General features: G+C 44.4%; 3 pseudogenes; 1 reads left to right on the top strand and 2 right to left on the bottom strand.

Moving 5' to 3' along the window:
- Positions 1 to 2,300: 2,300 nt before the first annotated feature.
- Positions 2,301 to 3,354, top strand: LOC119348119 (annotated as a pseudogene).
- A 980-nt stretch (positions 3,355 to 4,334) lies between these two features.
- LOC119348120 lies at positions 4,335 to 5,909 on the bottom strand (annotated as a pseudogene).
- Positions 5,910 to 9,681: 3,772 nt separating this feature from the next.
- Positions 9,682 to 19,176, bottom strand: part of LOC119348118 — a 16,755-nt pseudogene continuing 7,260 nt past the window's right edge.

Genomic DNA, 19,176 nt, shown 5'->3' with positions numbered 1-19,176 from the left:
AACCGGTACTATAGGCTAGACCCCTTTAGTACCGGTTCGTGACACAAACCGGTACTAAAGGTTAGCCCTTTAGTACCGGTTCGTGCCATGAACTGGTACTAAAGGTGATCGTGGGGCCCTAGCCTGACGCCAGCCTGCCATCACCCCTTTAGTATCGGTTCGTGGCACGAACCGGTACTAAAGGTTCAACACGAACCGGCATTAATACATAGTCGTTCGAACCGGCACTAATGGTACCATTAGCGCCGGCTCAAATTCAAACCGGCACTAATGTGCTTCACGTTTGATCCTTTTTCTACTAGTGTGCCAGAACCTATCTGTCCGCTCCTGCATATGATGTTCTTTTAAAAATATGATGTTTGAAGAGCGATCGCCATCTCCTGAGCATTCGTAAGGTCAGGGACCAGATCTTGGTCAAGGAAAACCAAACAACTCAATTAAAGATCATGGCATTCCTGTGTTTCCACAAAGCCCGGAGCACAGCAGCTACAGCAGTATTCAGAGCGTCAAGTATTTTACCAGCAACCCAAAGGGAAGTAACTGACTCTACTGAAACTCCAATTTGCATAGAGAATAAGCAACTGATTTGCTTCCATACAAGTCTAGCTACCAAACAGTCACACAACAGGTGCTGTACACTCTCAGGTTCAGAAAAGAAAAACAAATCAATGGACTTGTTCAAATTTCTCTTCAGCAGGTTATCCCTAGTCATAATTTTAATATAAGAAAGAAGCCAGAGATAAAATGTGGATCCTTGGAGGAACTATTATTTTCCAAACAGAAGGAATAAAGACAGGTGATACTCCTCTCTGCCTCCCCTTAATGAAAGCGTTTTGTTGGATACTAAACAATTTATGAGCATACTTGCTGACTCTAAGGTAGCCCCAAAATAATTCTTGCATCCTCGAGAACCACTTCCATATTGCTCCAATGAAAGACGAAGGTAGCGGTTTCAGGGGCCCAACGGTCGACTAGTGCATTGATCAGACTGGGATCCTTCAAAAATCCGTCCACCATTCGAGCCAGCGATATAAGTTGACCAGCCGTCCAGCTGTTGAAGAATTGTTACAATAAGGCATCAGTCCACTGCCAAAAATAAATAAATAAATAAATATGTGTGTGTGTGTGTGAGAGAGAGAGAGAGGGAGAGAGAGAAATAAGCGTGCGACATTCTGTTAGAGCATACCTGTCTAGCGTATAATGGTTGATCGATAAACGGACAAGTGGCGCTGCTGATCGGAGTACCAGATGTTCCTGACAGTGCACGTCCTGCGGGTACAAGATGTATAGTTGTGATGCACAGAAGGAATACAAGTATCGTGTACATAGAACGCCTAAATTTTGTTGGCAAAATGGCCATCAAAGATGCAGCCCAACAAGATCAACTACCCCGTGATACTTTTGAAATGCAGACCTTGATCTGTCTTGAGGGCTGCGGCCCATCCAAGTATGGCAATTAACCAAGCACAGTGTTTATCATATGGGTTACTCCTTTTATGATGAGACGAGCAGACCTTACGGTGTATACAAGTATTCCAGGTTAAGAAAACTGTGTTAGTAACATTGCCGAACTAAATGTGATTGTCTTTAAATTTCGCCTGCTACCAGCTGCATAAAAGTCCATTTCTCCGGTGTCTTATACTTCTGTGAAATTATTTTTCCTTCTTTCCTGTTACACTACGAGCAAAATACAAGCTGGGATGTGAGATAGGGAATTTCAAGGCTGAGGAACCAACCTTCCGGAACTTAGACAACTCTTGTTGAATAGTATGTCACATCATCATGCTATTTTTTGGCAGGCAGGAAATTCATGTCGATACTAGCAAGCGGTTACCTGATTCTTTTGTACACACTGGGGGTCGCGTTCACGGTCCTCTTCAGAAAATTTATTTGCAAGAACACGGTTGTTCTTTCTTTGATTAAGAAATTTCTCAAGCATGGATCACTATCAGACGTACACTCCAGAAATAATCAAGCAGGGGTCACTATTAGACGTGCACCAAGGGTACTTCCTTGTTGGGTCCTATCACTTTTATACAATCTGGCCGGTCAATCAGATGTGCGCATCATTTTTATACCATGTAGCCGGCCACCATAATCCACGGCAACGCACAAGCCCTTTTCCATAACCACCTTCGCTCAAGTACCGTATCTCTCAGTCTCCTATTTCTAACACATACATGACACTATATATGCCACCAAGTACCATCCAACAAACCAGACCAAAGTACAGAGACTTGCCATCCTAGGTTTCATCTACCTCTTCAGTACTGTCATTGCAGTTCGGTGCCTAACCGAAGATGGCCATCCACAAGGCTTTGCTTCTTGCAATCCTTGGTTGCATCTGCCTCGGTGGTACTGTCATTTCAGCTCGTGAGCTGAATGATGACTTGTCGATGGTGGCGAAGCATGAGAATTGGATGGTTCAGTATGGCCGTGTGTTACAAGGCGCGCCGGTTCGAGGTTTTCAAAGCCAACGTCGAATTCATTGAAACACTCAATGCCCAGAATCACAAGTTCTGGCTCGGCGTCAACCAGTTCGCTGATATCACCAATGATGAGTTCAGGACAACCAACACAAACAAGGGGTTGAAATCAAACTCCATGCGAGTTCTTTCTACAGGATTCAAGTATGAGAATTTGAGTTTTGATGCTCTTCCAACAACGATGGACTGGAGGGCTAAGGGGGCTGTCACCCCTATCAAGGATCAAGGCCAGTGTGGTAAGTACACAAAAAATGTGTTGCACAGCATATATGTTTTAATATTTTATTGGATAACACTATAACAACACAATTATTTCTAGGCTGCTGTTGGGCATTTTCTGCCGTTGCCGCGACAGAGGGCATTGTAAAAGTGAAAACCGGCAAGTTAATCTCACTGTCAGAGCAAGAGTTGGTTGACTGTGATGTTCATGGTGAAGTTCAAGGCTGCGAGGGAGGACTCATGCATGGATGATGCAGCCGACGGCAAGTGCAAGGCTGGATCCAACAGTGCTGCAACCATCACCGGCTTTGAGGATGTTCCTATCAATAACGAGGGTTCCCTTATGAAGGCGGTGGCAAACCAACCAGTGTCTATAGCTGTGTACAGAGGCGACATGACATTCCAATTCTACTCTGGCGGGGTGATGACCGGCTCCTGCGGTACTGACTTGGACCATGGAATTGCAGCCACTGGATATGGAAAGACTAGTGATGGCACAAGTTATTGGTTGATGAAGAATTCATGGGGCACAACTTGGGGCGAGAATGGGTACTTGAGAATGGAGAAGGACATTGCAGACAAGAAGGGCATGTGTGGTCTTGCCATGGAGCCTTCATACCCCACCAAATAGGAAGATCACCAAATGCCACCTAATCATACATATGCGCAATTCTCTAATAATTAATGTCCCCATGTCCTGTGTATAGTTCATATGTGTCTGTAAGTTGTGTATGATGATGTATCTTATGTCCATACATTGTTATACTTTGTAAATTAATACCGTGTGTGGTATATTATACAATATGTGAAACTTTGATAATGTTGATATATATTCATGAAGCTTTCAAATGTCCAAAACATTTGACTATGTTAAGAGTAAACTCTAAAGGGAATTTTCGTATATATGATTTTTATATCGGGTCTTTGGGTATTTATAGGAATGTAATGTCTTAACTGAAAATTGGAGGCATCCTACAGGTGATTTGTATTAATAGAGAATACTACATGCACTGTTTTAAAAGATTCAATCCATTGCAACAAGATTATGAGGAAATTCCAACTTCCCAAAATGGCCTAACGCATGACACCTTATGATAAGGTGATAGGCTATGACAAAGGAGACGCGATTATGTTATCATAAATATGCATACTATGATGTTTATTGAGATCATAGGTTAATCTTTTATGTGTCTTTCCATGTATCTGATCAACTGAGACATTTATGGGTTCTTGTTTTATATACATTTAGGCATTCAGTTTCAACTTTCCGCACGGAATCAAGCTTACAGAATCCCAAGTTCCGCAACAATCAAAATATGTATCCAAAGCAATTTTAGGATGGACAGAAAATCATCTTCTTGCATTAATTAATTATAGGAAAGTATTTTATCATGTGGAACAGTAAGAATATCCGTGGACATAATAAAGCGAAAATTGCTATGAAGTTTTATAGTCTCCATATGATTTGTTTGAATTGATTCTATAACATGTAAATAGTTTTTTCGCATGTTGTTAGTACACTAAAAATTGCACATCCTTCTACATGGTGATAAGATAGCACTTTACTTACAAAAGTAAAATGAAATTTTCTCTAAAAGAATTGTACCACTGGAATCACTGCCTACTTGCTTATCTTGAAGTAAGGTATGCATTGGTATGACTTCTAGTTGACATATATTCCGCAATGAAGTTGGCAATATGTTTATCTGAGCTTCCTCCTTCCTATGTTGCATCCTTGGCCTTTTGCATCCACTTTGCCGATTTTGTTTTGTACTCATCCTTCTATCCTTGTCCCCTTCTATACTCACACGCCCATGCCCCACGCGCTCTCCGCATACTTTGCTATGGTGGGTTGGTCTGCCCAAAGTGGGATTCCCACAAGAGGAACACCACTAACAACTGCCTCCAACGTCGAGTTCCACCCACAGTGGGCAACAAAGCGACCTACATGTATATTCGTGAATTTAAATCTGAACAGTTGTCCTTATTTTAGTACTTTGTAAAACCTTTTTATATTCTTGTACATAAAAATAAAACAAATGTATTTTGTGTTACCATATCAATAGCCTTGTGTGACAAAACCTCAAGTTGGGGGTAGCACTCAACAATTGATCCATTATTCACACATCTCACCTTGAGTTCTACAGATAACTTGTGTGACTTGTTGGATCTGACAACCCCAAAAAAGGGTTGGGCAAAATTGCATAGTCCATTGTGATTCTCATCCAACTGGGTTGCGTCATAGTTAGAGACGGTCCCATAGGATACAAGCACAATACAGGAAATGCGGTGCTTCTCTACCCAATCCATATACGTTCCATCACCACTGAACAAGTTGAAACCATAAGACTTGTTGGATGATAGGTTGGGCCTATCATCTTAGCTCTCCATGTTAACTCCATGTACTCTGCCTCCTGCTCGGTTGGCAAATTTTGAAAGATCAAATTTCATCTAAAACCGACGAGAAAGAATCAAGTATAGATATGTCATACTCAGAGGAGCGTATTTGTTCGTTCCTACCCATATGAATCGATTCACATGATCAATCTGATGTGACATAATTAATAGTGGAGGGTAGAACACATGTATGTAATGGTTGTGCAGGTACTTGTAGCACATGAGGCCCTTATGCCGCCTCAGACAGTTTAAACTGAATTGCAGTTTGCACCCTCCTTACGATTAGAAATGTGGAACAAAAGATGATAGAGTAGTTGACAATGTCCTCCTTACGCCCTATCATGTGTCAAACCATGTGTCTACAACGCTAGTGTGGCGCATTACTCCTCTTAAACAAAGAAATAAAATATACAATGTTAATTGAAAAAAAGCAATATGTGGTTTCTTGTTATGATATGTATCACTGATGAATGCAGTAAAAATTCACATTTCTAGTTCATTTGTCACGTTTTCCAGTCCGGTGATTCCTGGTTGGGCGACGCTAGGCGCCGGCGCACCGGCCCAACAGTTGGGCCGGTCCAGCCCTGGCCGCCCGATTCAGCGATTAAAGACCGTCAGATCTATCCCTCGTTTCTTCCTCCTCACGAGTCATTTTTTTTTTAAAAAAAAGCAACAACCCGAGCGCCGTGGAGACCACGCTCTACCTCGCGAGAAAAAGGCCGAGCTTGAAGCACCGCCGCGGCGCCCTCGTCGCCGGTGGGCGCCCTCGCCGACCTTCCGTGTTTGCCCAAGAACCGCGCTCGCCATGGATGTAGCTCCGCCGCCCGCGCTCGCCGGAGATCTGCGCTCGCCATGGATGCAGCTCCGCTGGCCGCGCTCGCCATGGATGCAGCTCCGTTGGCCGCGCTCGCCATGGATGCAGCTTCGCCGTCCGCGCTCGCCATGGATGGATCCCGCCCGCGCACGCCATGGATGCAGCTCCGCCTCGCTGGCGATTGACTGGTTCCAGCAAATATAATTGGCCGTTGTAGCATTTTTCGTTGTTGGTCGTAGCAAAATGGAGACACGGTTGCAACAGAAAAGTCGCAATTGTCGCTGGTTGTAGCTCACCGTTGCAGGTAGCAAACATTTGCATTCTAAAAAAAATGAACGGATGTAACAAAACCCGTTGCCGGACGTAGCAAATACCTATGACAGTTGTAACAAAAAGCCGTCGTCGTCGTAGCTCGACCGTGATTGATGTAGCAAAACATTATGTCGGTTGTAGCAAAAAACGATGCTAGTTGTAGCAAAACCGCCACGCCGGCTGTGTGTTGTAGCAAAACGTGATGCTAGTTGTAGCAAAAATGCTATGCCAGTTGTAGCAAAAATCTATGCCGGTTGAAGCATGTAGCAAAACTGCAGCATTTTATCATCTTCTTCCACCTCCAGCCGTCGCTGGTTGAAGCTTTCTTATTTTCATAGTGTCTAGTTGTAGCTTTCTCTCTCAATGGTTGGAGCTTTTTCCAACAGCCGTTGAAGATTTTCTACCAACAGTTGTAGCTATTTTCTTTTTAGCAGCACTTGGTCAAGCCTTTTTGTGTCATTTCGGTTGAAGCTTTTTTAATCAAAGGTTGTAGCATTTCATGTCAACGGTTGTAGCTTTCCGGCGATGGCGCTGATCGCTTGTAGCTTTCTCTACATCCGGTTGAAGCTTTTCATCTAGGGGGATGAAGCTTTTTTTTAAACGGTTGCAACATGAGGGGGTGCGACGATTCCGCGGAAGCCTCCGGTGTCGTCCATCGCCGCCCGGGTCGTCGTCGGCGAGGCAGAAGCACGAGGCACGTGGGAGTTGCAACCAACGGAAATGGGATTGGTCAAACGACCTTGCTGCATCCAATGGCGAGCGGGGCAGCAAGCGTGGCGGAGTGAGATCTACATCCATGGCCGGCGGGGAATCGATCTTCCATGGCCAATGGCGAGTTACTCACGCGCTGCAGCGACGGAGGCAGGAGATGCGGGCATCGGCGCTGCGTGCTGCAACGACGGAGGCAGGAGACGAGGATGTGGCGAGATCCGCGGAGCTGGGAGACGGGGATGGGATGGGATCTGCGGGAAGTTGAAGAAAAGCAACGATTTGAATGGCCCCGCGTCCTACGTGTCGCTTGGTGGATGGCTGAGGCGAAGCGTGCGTGGACGCGACCGGCCGAGTGGTTCGGCCGGTGCCCCGGCTCCAAACGTTGCTGAAAGATTCCAGTGACCTCGAGTTGCACAACGCTACATATGAAGTTTGACTAAAAAGGAAAAAATACCTAGTGGAACTTTGGTCTAGGCGCATCCAGATTGAAAAAATACATTTTAAAAATAGCAAAAGAGAATACCGAATAATTCTGTGTGACGAACATGCTCTAGTGTTTTACTCATGTGTAAAGTTTCGAGAAGAAATGACGTGGTCTTCTTGTATGAAAAAAAACAAAATCAAATTTACATAAAAGGTGTGACGAACATGCTCTAGTGTTATACTCATGTGTAAAGTTTTGAGAAGAAACGACATGGTCTTCTTGTGTGAAAAAAAACAAAATTAAATTTCCATAAAAGGTACTATTCAAGAGTACATGGAGTTCGACAACAGAAGCAATTGTCACCGGTGTACCTATTGTCGCAATATCATAATGGGCAGACAAATGTAACCGCCCGCCACAAAGTATGTGGAGAGCAGATGGGTAGTCAGCTTGCGTCCATGTCGAAATGAGAAGGACTTGGTGAGAAGGGATGGGATGAAGACGTGCATCAAGGAGGTGATAGGTGGGGAGGAGTACAAGAAGGATGTTTCTAAGTGGATGCAGGAAGGAGAGCGCTCTGATAAGAATATTGCAGATTTTGCAGTGAAGAATTTATCGAACTAAGACAATTTTTAGTCTAGAAAGATCTTCCCAAGTTCCTTAGCCTACACTGAATGTTCGAGTCCTTTGTTCTTAAATCGATCTGTATAATGAAATCAAGTGGTAGCTGAAAACTAGTACTTGTGAAATAGAGTTACTTTTGTTGTAAAATCAAGCAGTTGCTAGAAACTACTTGTTGGAGATAGGAAGGAGCAAAATGAGATCATCTGATTCAGTATAGCAATGCTGTGGGATCCAGACTTTTGAAGCCTGAATTTGGGATTTTCTCACGTGTACCTAGCAGAGCATATATGAACATAAAAAATAAGCTCATTTTGGTTTAGAGAATCATGCAGGTCATTCATATGTTGCTAGCAGACGTCAAAGGATTCATATGCAAAGTAATGGATCCTCAATACCAAAAATATTTTACATTGCACATCGGTACGCTTCTTCTTTGCTTATGTCAAGAATCAGTGCAATGTAAAATTATAAATCAAGGAAATTTTCTAACAAAATGATAAAAGGTATAAGAGTACCACAGGTAACAATATTTTTTTAATAACTGATGTAGTCTAATAATATTGATAAGCTCAATCAAACATGCAGGGAAGGCCAAAAATGAAATGGTACCGGTGTTTCAAGCTATATTGGCCAAAGATATTTAACCATGAAGTTCAAAGACATGTATAATCAAAACAATGCATGCCTAAAGACCATTGTTCTGATGATAATTGATCTGCATGATGATTAGGAGGACATGATCCACAAAATACATATAAAACATGCTGCCGCAATCAAAAAGTTTTAAGGAGCATATACTATGGGAAACTGATGACACAGGTAAAGCGGCAAGCAAGCTAACGTTAGTCCATAGTATTTCTGACTCTCACCAAACATTGGACCACGAATTTAACATAAAATCTGCAACGTAATACCACCAAAGTCAGGTGCCAAAAGAAGCAGATACCAAAAAAACTCCATTGCCCCACACAGGCCCGAGCCCATGGGGGTGCAACCTGTGCGCCGGCACAGGGCCCCCAGTTTTTAGGGGCCTCAGATTTTGTACGCACGGCTAGGCAAAGTCCAATTGGCTGGGTCTTTTATCCTTTGTACACGAGCCTCCTTCCGTCTTTCCTCTGGGTGAAACAGGCCCCGATTGGGACGTGCGGCTCATCCAGCGATCGATCTGCCTTCTCTCCAGAAAAGCGATCGATCTGCCTAAGAAAAATAAAATCCAGCGATCCATTGAGACGAACAAAGCCAATCTATTAATTTTCTCCTCCGGCGGCCGAGTTAAGCTAAATTGCAGGTTATATCCATTCTTCGGTCTCCTCCTTACATCAGGAGAGCAGGACCACGAACGGCAGCGAGGCAGGGAGGACATGAAGGAATGGAAGGTTCAAGCCATCTACCGATCTCCAATTTCTTAAGCATCGTCGCTTTGATAACCGGCGATCACGTGAGGCCTTGATTGTGAGTTGCAATTTACGTCCGCTATTTAGTTCTGCAAAATTCTTCTAGCTATTTATTTTTTTCATCTATTAGGCGTCTCGTATTGCAAGATCCAAGTCATGTCTTTGATTAGAAAACATGAATCTGGTTACCAAAAGCGTAGAAAGAAACAAAAAAAATCAAAGATTTAGTGAGGTAAGGCCCATTTTCGAGTTTGGCACAGGGCCTCGGATTTTGCCGGCTCGGCCCTGGCCCCACAGATATTAAGCTATGTTGCGAACCTCCACCATTGTGAAAGGGTCCTTAAAGGAGTAATCAGTTCCTTTCTTGAAGCTCCAGGGCTTGCCTCCTTCAGGACATGTGCTCCCGAGAAGCAACATTTGGCAGGATCTACTGGCCATCTTGTTAGAAGCTTTCTCCAATTTAGAAGTCGCCTCATCCATCGAGAATGACGTGAAGCTCGGGTTAGCCATGGAGATGGACACAGTCCTCAGTGCCCTCGCACTCTAGAAGGACTTGAGAAAGGCAACCTCCCCGAGCTCCCCTCAGAATTCTCTGTAAGAGAACACCTTGATGCACGACTTGATGCATTCAGTGGGCTTGGCCAGCTTCCAAAAGTTGAGGTTCAGCCTGGCACTGTCAGCTTCATAATCACATTTTTCGGACTGCAAGAAAAAAGCACTTCAATCACTCACAGTTCAGCTTCAATGAATCATGCTGAGTATATAATACCAATACATGCGATGCAAATTAATACTCCCTCCGTTGCATAATTCTTGTCATGATTGGGGGTTTAGTTCAAATTTGAACTAAAACCACGACAAAAATTATGAAACAGAGGGAGTACCACGTAGTGCTTCATGTTAATTGAAAAGCGGCAGATATTGTGCAGTGAAACAAACATCATAACATGCATACATAAATGTTGGTTCTAATATATGGGAGAGATATGACATGCCAATGCTTTCCATGCATGAAGCTAGACGGAGTACCAACAACAACTAAGGCGGGCCTCATGATTACAGTTCATGCATAACAATTACGAAGTGAGGCAACACATTCGAGCCGCAGTGTAGCTCCCCTAACACGTGCAAAATTTACCAAATACATTCTTCAAGAAGAATTTTCATGACACCTTCTTTGTAATTAGTTAATCAGACATAACTGGCTGATAAAATGCGGCATAGAAACAAAGCAACAATATGATATTATGGCATGCAACACAGACCTCCAACAAACTGGTGGCAGCAATGTGCAACCCAGTTTCATACCAAATGTCACAACTTACTGAAATTAACATGCAATCCGAGCATTATCATTTGGTACTCTATTCTCCATGGCTAAGAATAAATAGAAGCCTGACCAGAACTTTGTAGTAATTAGTGAGTCGGACATGACTAATTGCAGATGTAGTCTAGTAGCAATGCATTAAGCTGGCATTACGGTAATACCACGCAATTCACCAGCAAACTATAGGCAGGAATAGGAATGTGCAAGGTAATTATATATAAGTTTCATGAGTCTGAAACAAGCACTGCATGCCACTTGCAACATTCGCAGCAGAAATACAGGTCCTGAAGGGGGAGAATGCCTTCCTAAAGTTGGTGTAGTTGAGTAGAGAAAACCTGATTGCTGATAATAAATGGAACGCTTGGCATTTAAATTACAACTGATTAAAGATGTAACATATCATTTATGTTTGATTAAATAAACATAGGAATCACATTTCACAAGAAAAGAAACCAGAAGCACTCTGATGATCATTGACTGGATAGAGCAATGCAAATCAATGATCATTACTTTCACACATGAAATTAATTAGCAGAAAGTAACAACTACCAGTAGCCAACTACCAAGTAAGAAGTAACACGCATGAAAGATCAGAAATTGATATGATGTATGCACTATGCAGTCTCTCATGTTTGTTATTCGCATATAACAAGTTGCAGAGTATCTCCAAAGATCTCATTCAACTATGCATGTGCTTGCTACCATTGTCGATCGCAACTAAAACATGGTCCGGTCAATCAATGCTGTTGTTGAAGAAATCAAACACATATTCTCCATTGATGAAAATTCTGTAAGATGGGGGCCCTGACAGGTGCATAGTTTACCAAATATAGCCATGATGGAGGTCCTAACCAAGTGCATATTTTGTGAAATGTGTTCTTTAACACAAAATTCCAGATGTGAACCATGAAAAATATCTTGCTATTAAATATTAATTAACCATAAAGAAGTACCTGATATGACACCATTTAGAGTAATATGATAAACTACACATGCCTCCAAAAAATTGTAGGTAGCAATGTGTTGGTTTGTCATGTGTAAATTCCGTAAGTCCGAAAGGAGCACTGCATGCCACTTACAACATCAACAACATGAATATTGCCAAGTAGTATGATATATGACCACGGTGAGAGATGCTATAACAATAGATTAAGAAGGAAAGCATTGACATCAGGAGAATTGCATAGTGCATTATCTACAATTAATTAATCAAAAGCTTAAACCACACCATCTGCAGTGAACAAAATCTGCTGCTACAAATGGAATTCGCTATGAATGTAAGCAAAACATGAAATGGAAAGAAAAATATAGTAATGTGCAGTGCCTTCAAATTGGGAAAGCAGCCGAGGAAGGAGAGAACCATCTTTCCATCGGTGTGGTTTCCGAAACGCACATTCAGACTCAGGATCTTGACGCTGGTTGCCATGGTGCTTGGGCTCGCCTTCATCCCGCCCTGCAGGAAAGAACCCAAATTAACAAAAAAACAAAAAAATCTAATATTTAGTCATGGACCTCCATGAGCTGGACATTTTGCTAACTGAACAAAAAATGTTAGAATGCCAACAGGGGATGTATGTACCATGAAGATGCCGTCTCGGATCTCTAGGATGGTGCTCCCCGGTTCCAAGATTCCTATTGCGTGCAGCTTGGGAGCATCACCAATCCTCACCATGGTGGACAAGCCACCGGCATTGCTCCGAAAATCCTCCAGGATGAGCCACTCGAGGCGAGGAGCCTTTACCATCGCGATGTCCTCCAGGACGGAGCCGCAAATTTGGACGCACCGGAGGCTGTGGCCGACGAGGCGAAGGTGCAACCCCTTGTTGCATCCATGGATGTTGAGGGTCTCCAGGACGGGGCTCTTGGTGACGACCAAGTCGATGTCCCCGTCTTCCATGATGACGCTGCAGATGCCGAGCTCCCGGAGATGGGGGAAGGAGGTGTGGCGCAGCAACCTGGCCACGTCCGGGAACTTCCAGAGGCTGATGTAGAGGCAGGTGAGGGTGGTGACGGTGAAGAGCGCCACCGGGAGGGGCACGTCTGATAAGTCTCCGTCGTATCTATAATTTTTGATTGTTGCATGCCAATATAATATCACTTTCACATACTTTTGGCAACTTTTTATATGATTTATTGGACTAACCTATTGATCTAGTGTCCAGTGCCAGTCCTGTTTTCTGTATGTTTTTTGTATTGCAGAGTATCCATATCAAACGAAGTCCAAATGCAATAGAATTTCACAGAGAATTATTTTGAAATATATGTGATTTTTGGGAGTTGGAATCACCGGATGGAGGCCCGTGGTGGGAACAACCCACCAGGGCGCGCCAGAGGAGCCAGGCGTGTCGTGGTGGGTTGTTCTCACCTCGTACGTCAGTTGGACCTCTACTTCGGGCGCAAGGAAGCTTATATCCGGAAAAAATCATGTTAAAACCTTAGCGCAATCGGAGTTACGAATCTCCGGGAATGTAAGAAACGGTTTTCGGCTAGATCTGGGGAACGCGAAACATAAGAGAACGGAGAGGGAGATCCAATCTTGGAGGGGATCCCGCCCCTCCGCCATGCTACCTCTTGAGCATGCGTTGGTTTTCCCCGAAGAGGAAGGGATGATGCAGCAAAGTAGCGTAAGTATTTCCCTCAGTTTTTGAGAACCAAGGTATCAATCCAGTAGGAGGCTACGCGTTAGTCCCTCATACCTGCACAAAACAGATAAATCCTCGCAACCAACGCAAATAGGGGTTGTCAATCCCTACTTGGCCACTTACGAGAGTGAGATCTGATAGATATGATAAGATAATATTTTTGGTATTTTTATGGTAAAGATGCAAAGTAAAATAAAAGCAAAGTAAAAGCAAAAGGAAATAACTAAGTATTGATAGATTAATATGATGAAGATAGACCCGGGGGCCATAGGTTTCACTTGTGGCTTCTCTCGAGAGCATACGTATTCTATGGTGGGTAAATAAATTACTGTTGAGGAATTGACAGAATTGAGCATAGTTGTGAGAATATCTAGGTATGATCATGTATATAGGCATCATGTCCGAGACAAGTAGACTGACTCCTGCATGCATCTACTACTATTACTCCACTCATCGACCGCTATCCAGCATGCATCTAGAGTATTAAGTTAATGAAAACAAAGTAATGCCTTAAGCAAGATGACATGATGTAGAGGGATAAACTCATGCAATATGATGAAAATCCCATCTTGTTATCCTCAATGGCAAAAATACAATACGTGCCTTGCTGCCCCTACTGTCACTGGGAAAGGACACCCCAAGATTGAACCCAAAGCTAAGCACTTCTGCCATTGCAAGAAAGATCAATCTAGTAGGCCAAACCAAACTGATAATTTGAAGAGACTTACAAAGATAACCAATCATAGATAAAAGAATTCAGAGAAGATTCAAATATTGTTCATAGAGAGACTTGATCATAAACCCACAATTCATCGGTCTCAACAAACACACCGCAAAAAGAAGATTACATTGAATAGATCTCCACAAGAGAGGGGGAGAACTTTGTATTGAGATCCAAAAAGAGAGAAGAAGCCATCAAGCTACTAACTACGGACCCATAGGTCTGAAGTAAACTACTCACACTTCATCGGAGGGGCTATGGTGTTGATGTACAAGCCATCCGTGACCGATTCCCCCTCCAGCGGAGCTCCGGAACAGGCCCCAAGATGGGATCTCCTGGATACAAAAAGTTGCGGCGGTGGAATTAGGGTTTTGGCTCCGTATCTGATCGTTTGGGGGTACGTAGGTATATATAGGAGGAAGGAGTACGTCGGTGGAGGAACAGGGGGCCCACGAGGATGGAGGGTGCGCCTGGTGGGGGTGGGCGCGCCCCCTACCTCGTGGCTTCCTCTTTTGTGTCTTGACGTAGGGTCCAAGTCTCCTGGGTTTTGTTCGTTGAGAAAATCACGTTCCCGAAGGTTTCATTCCGTTTGGACTCCATTTGATATTCCTTTTCTTCGAAACCCTAAAACAGGCAAAAAATAGCAATTCTAGGCTGGGCCTCCGATTAATAGGTTAGTCCCAAAAATAATATAAAAGTGGATAATAAAGCCCAATAATGTCCAAAACAGTAATAATATGGCATGAAGCAATCAAAAATTATAGATACGTTGGAGACGTATCAAGCATCCCCAAGCTTAATTCCTGCTCGTCCTCGAGTAGGTAAATGATAAAAACATAATTTTTGATGCGGAGTGCTACTTGGCATAATTTCAATGTAATTCTTCTTAGTTGTGATATGAATATTTGTTGGGGAACGTAGTAATAATTCAAAATTTCCCTACATGTCATCAAGATCAATCTAGGAGATGCTAGCAACGAGAGAGAGAGGGAGTGCATCTTCATACACTTGAAGATCGCTAAGCAGAAGCGTTACAAAGAACGCGGTTGATGGAGTTGTACTCGTGGCGATTCAAATCGTGGAAGATCCGATCTAGCGCCAAACGGACGACGCCTCTGCGTTCAACACACATACAGCCCGAGAACGTCTCCTCCTTCTTGATCCAGCAAGGGGAGAGGAGAAGTTGAGGGAGAACTCCAGCAACACGACGGCATGGTGGCGATGGAGCTCGTGGTTCTCCGGCAGGGCTTCGCCAAGCACTGCGGAAGAGGAGGAGGAGTTGGAGGAGGAGAGGGCTGCGCCAGGGAAGGGGGTGCGGCTGCGCCCTCTCTCCCTCACTATATATAGGGGGAAGGGTGGAGGAGGTGCCCTAGGGTTCCCTAGGGGAGGGGTGGCGGCCACAGGGGAAACCCTAGATGGGTTTGGGCGCCCCCACCCCTAGGAAACTTGCCCCCCAAGCCGAGAGGGGTGGCTGCCCTAGGGGAGGCGCCCCCACCTCTCCACGTTACGTGAGATGGGGTGGGAGGGGCGCACAACCCCTTAGTGGGCTGATGTGCCCCCTACCCTTGGCCCATAATGCCCCCCAACGCTTGTCGGGGCCTCCAAAACACCTTTCGGTCACGCTGGTCGTCACCCGGTACTCCCAGAACAATTCCGGACTCCAATAACCTTCGTCCAAATATATCGATCTTCACCTCCGGACCATTCCGGAGTTCCTCGTCACGTCCTGGATCTCATCCAGGACTCCAACAACCTTCGGTAACCACATACTATTTCCCATAACAAATCTAGTGTCACCGAACCTTAAGTGTGTAGACCCTACGGGTTCGGGAACCATGCAGACATGACCGACACATCTCTCCGACCAATAACCAATAGCGGGATCTGGATACCCATATTGGCTCCCACATGTTCCACGGTGATCTCATCGGATGAACCACGATGTCAAGGATTCAATCAATCCCGTATACAATTCCCTTTGTCTATCGGTATGTTACTTGACCAAGATTCGATTGTCGGTATACCCATACCTCGTTCAATCTCATTATCGGCAAGTCTCTTTACTCGTTCCGTAACGCATGATCACATGGCTAACTTTCCCGGTTATGCCCTGTTCTGCGGATGGTGTACAAGTGGAAAGATGCCTTACCCAGTGTGCATGCAGGCCTTAATTTTCATTTGGCTGAAGAAGGGTGGCAAGTATGTTGCATTTGACCTGCATCGACAGTTCCTCCCTCCAGACCATCCTGATAGGGAAGACAAGAAGAACTTCACAAAAGGCAAAGTTGTCCATGAAGTAAACGAGATTCCAACGTTTTCTGGTGCGGATGTGCTTGCTCAGCTGAAAGCTCTTAAGCCTGCCGGTGAAGGGAAAGGCAAAGGTAAAGGCAAAGGGAAAGGCAAAGGTAAAGGCAAAGGTAAAGGCAAAGGCAAAGGCAAAGGCAAAGCCACAGGCGAAGACGAGGGCGAGGGCAAAGGAGAAGGTAAAGGGAAAAAATTGAAGGATATGGTGAGACGCACAACTGGACTCACATTACCCCCTTCACGCAGCTTCCCTATTTTAAGGACCTCAAACTTCCATACAACATAGACGTGATGCACACCGAAAAGAATGTCGCAGAGTCCCTTTTTCACACGATCCTCAACATTCCTGATAAGACAAAGGATAATGTTAATGCTAGAGTTGATCAATAGAATATTTATGATAGACCACGTCTACACATGCAGCCTCCCACTGGCAGTCGAAAATCTTGGTTCAATCCAGATGCTGACTTCGTACTTAAAAAGGATCATAAGATGGAGGCATTCAAGTGGCTGAAACACATCGTGAAGTTCACTGATGGTTATGCGTCGAATATAAGTAAGGGGGTCAATCTTTCAACGGGCAGAGTGACCGGGCTTAAGAGTCATGACTATCGTGTATGGATTGAGCGGATTATGCCGGTGATGGTTCGGGGCTATGTTCCCGAGCGTGTCTGGCGTGTGCTTGCGGAGTTAAGCCATTTCTTCCGCACGCTTTGTGCTAAAGAAGTATGTCCTGAGAAGATAAAAGAAATGCATAAGAAGGCGCCGGAGTTGATATGCAAGCTAGAGAAGATCTTCCCGCCAGGCTTCTTTACTCCGATGACACATCTCATTTTGCACCTCCCGGACGAGGTATTGTTGGGGGGGCCTGTGCAGAATCGTTGGCAGTACGGCCCTGAGAGACAGAACAAGCATCTGAGACAGAAATGTGGAAACAAAGCTAAGATTGAAGCTTCCATAGCTGAGGCAGTTATCCTAGAGGATGTGGCAGACCTCAGGACAGCCTACTATCCGGACCATGTTCCCACGTTGCATAATAAGGTGTCTCGATACAATACAGAAGAACCCAAGTATAAACCAAAGTTGCCTCTATTCATCGGGCAAGGTGGTAGGGCTGGATGCTCGAAACCTTATCTCATGCCACGAGATGAGTGGGAGGATTTCATGTTCTATATCTTGCACAACATCAAGGAAGTTGAGGATGAGTGGATGAGGTAATACCTTTGCACCATTCTTTTAGTCAATTTGTCATGTTCACTTTGCCTAGTTCTTATACCGATGTTCTTATTGTAGTCGATTCGTTGAAGAATGGACGGGAATGCTGCCTCCTACTGAAGCGGAGGCACTTGCTCTTCTCCGAAAGGGTGCTGATGGAAGGAAAATTTTCGTTGCGTGGTTCATGGAGAAAGTAATTTTTCACACTTCCCTATTACCTATTTCAATTAAACTCATGCACCCTATAATTTCAATTAAACTCATGCACCCTATAATTTCAATTAAACTTGTAGGGAAATGATTCGACCAAATCAATGGATGAAAAATTGAGATGGGTTTCCATGGGTTTTGACCCTGTCGTCATGACATGCCAAAAGTATGATGTGAATGGGTATCGCTTCCATACAGAGGAGCACCAGAACAGTCGGCCTGATCGCAAAACCATAAATACTGGAGTCTTCACTGAAGGAGATAATAAAGTAGATTACTACGGAAGGGTAGGAAAAATATACGAGCTTACATTCAAACGTGGCCGCGAACACCTAAGTCTCACTATGTTCAAATGCCGATGGTTCGACCCCAAAAAGGGTCTGAGACATACGCCTTCTGTTGGTTTAGTTGAAGTTAAACCATCAACCGTCTATGCCGGGGCTGATCTCTTTATCGCCGCTACCCAGGCCACACAAGTATATTATCTGCCTTACCCATGCCAGAAAGAGTACCTAAAGGGTTGGGAAGTTGTGTTCAAGGTGTCGCCGCATGGTAAGCTACCGGACCCGAACGATGATGATTACTACAACATAAACCCCATGACATACGAGGGAGTGTTCTATCAAGAGGAACATGATGACGTGGTCTGAAACAACGAGGATGATAACTTGGGTTATGTTGACCTGGACCCAAACGACGACGATGCACAGATTGATGGTGAGGCAGTTGTGAATCAAAGAGACATAATTATGCTTGAAAAGTTAAATGAAGACGCTGATGATGAGGAAGAGCCTCCACCTCCGTCAGACAACGAAGATGATATTTGTGATAGTGATGATGAGACCGGTCCACAAATAGATTACAATAGTGATGATTCATATGGGTTCTAGAAAATGTAAGTTCTTTTAATGATCATTACAATAGTATGCTTAATGTGCTCTTCTGGTATTAATGTTTTTCCTGTATGCTTGTTTAATTGATATCCTTACTAATTGTTTATTCTCTTCTCAATGCAGGTTTGCTAATCATGGGCAAGTCCAGCGGCGCCAGTTTCCTCAGTAAATTCAAAGGACTTACTCGGAGTGGACAAGCCCACAAGGTTCCCTCCCGACTACGCGAGGATGACACCTCACAGGGAGGTGGAGGGGTCGGGGGAGGAGACCCTAGAGGAGGAGGCGGTGGGGGGAGAGCCCCTAGAGGAGGAGGAGGTGGGGGGAGAGGCAGCCGGGGCAAAAAACTCCGGGCCGTGTCCGAAATAGGAGGGTCTTCTTCGATGCCCTCCTATACAGAGGCACCTTCTGAGTCTGAGGAGGAGGAGTATGTTCCTGATGGCGAGGAGGAGGAGGGTGAGGAGGAGGAGGGCGAGGAGGAGGAGG

The sequence above is a fragment of the Triticum dicoccoides genome, unplaced genomic scaffold, assembly GCF_002162155.2.
Source record: "Triticum dicoccoides isolate Atlit2015 ecotype Zavitan unplaced genomic scaffold, WEW_v2.0 scaffold8587, whole genome shotgun sequence".
Lineage (NCBI taxonomy): Eukaryota > Viridiplantae > Streptophyta > Magnoliopsida > Poales > Poaceae > Triticum > Triticum dicoccoides.
This window is presented reverse-complemented; position numbering and strand designations above follow the sequence as displayed.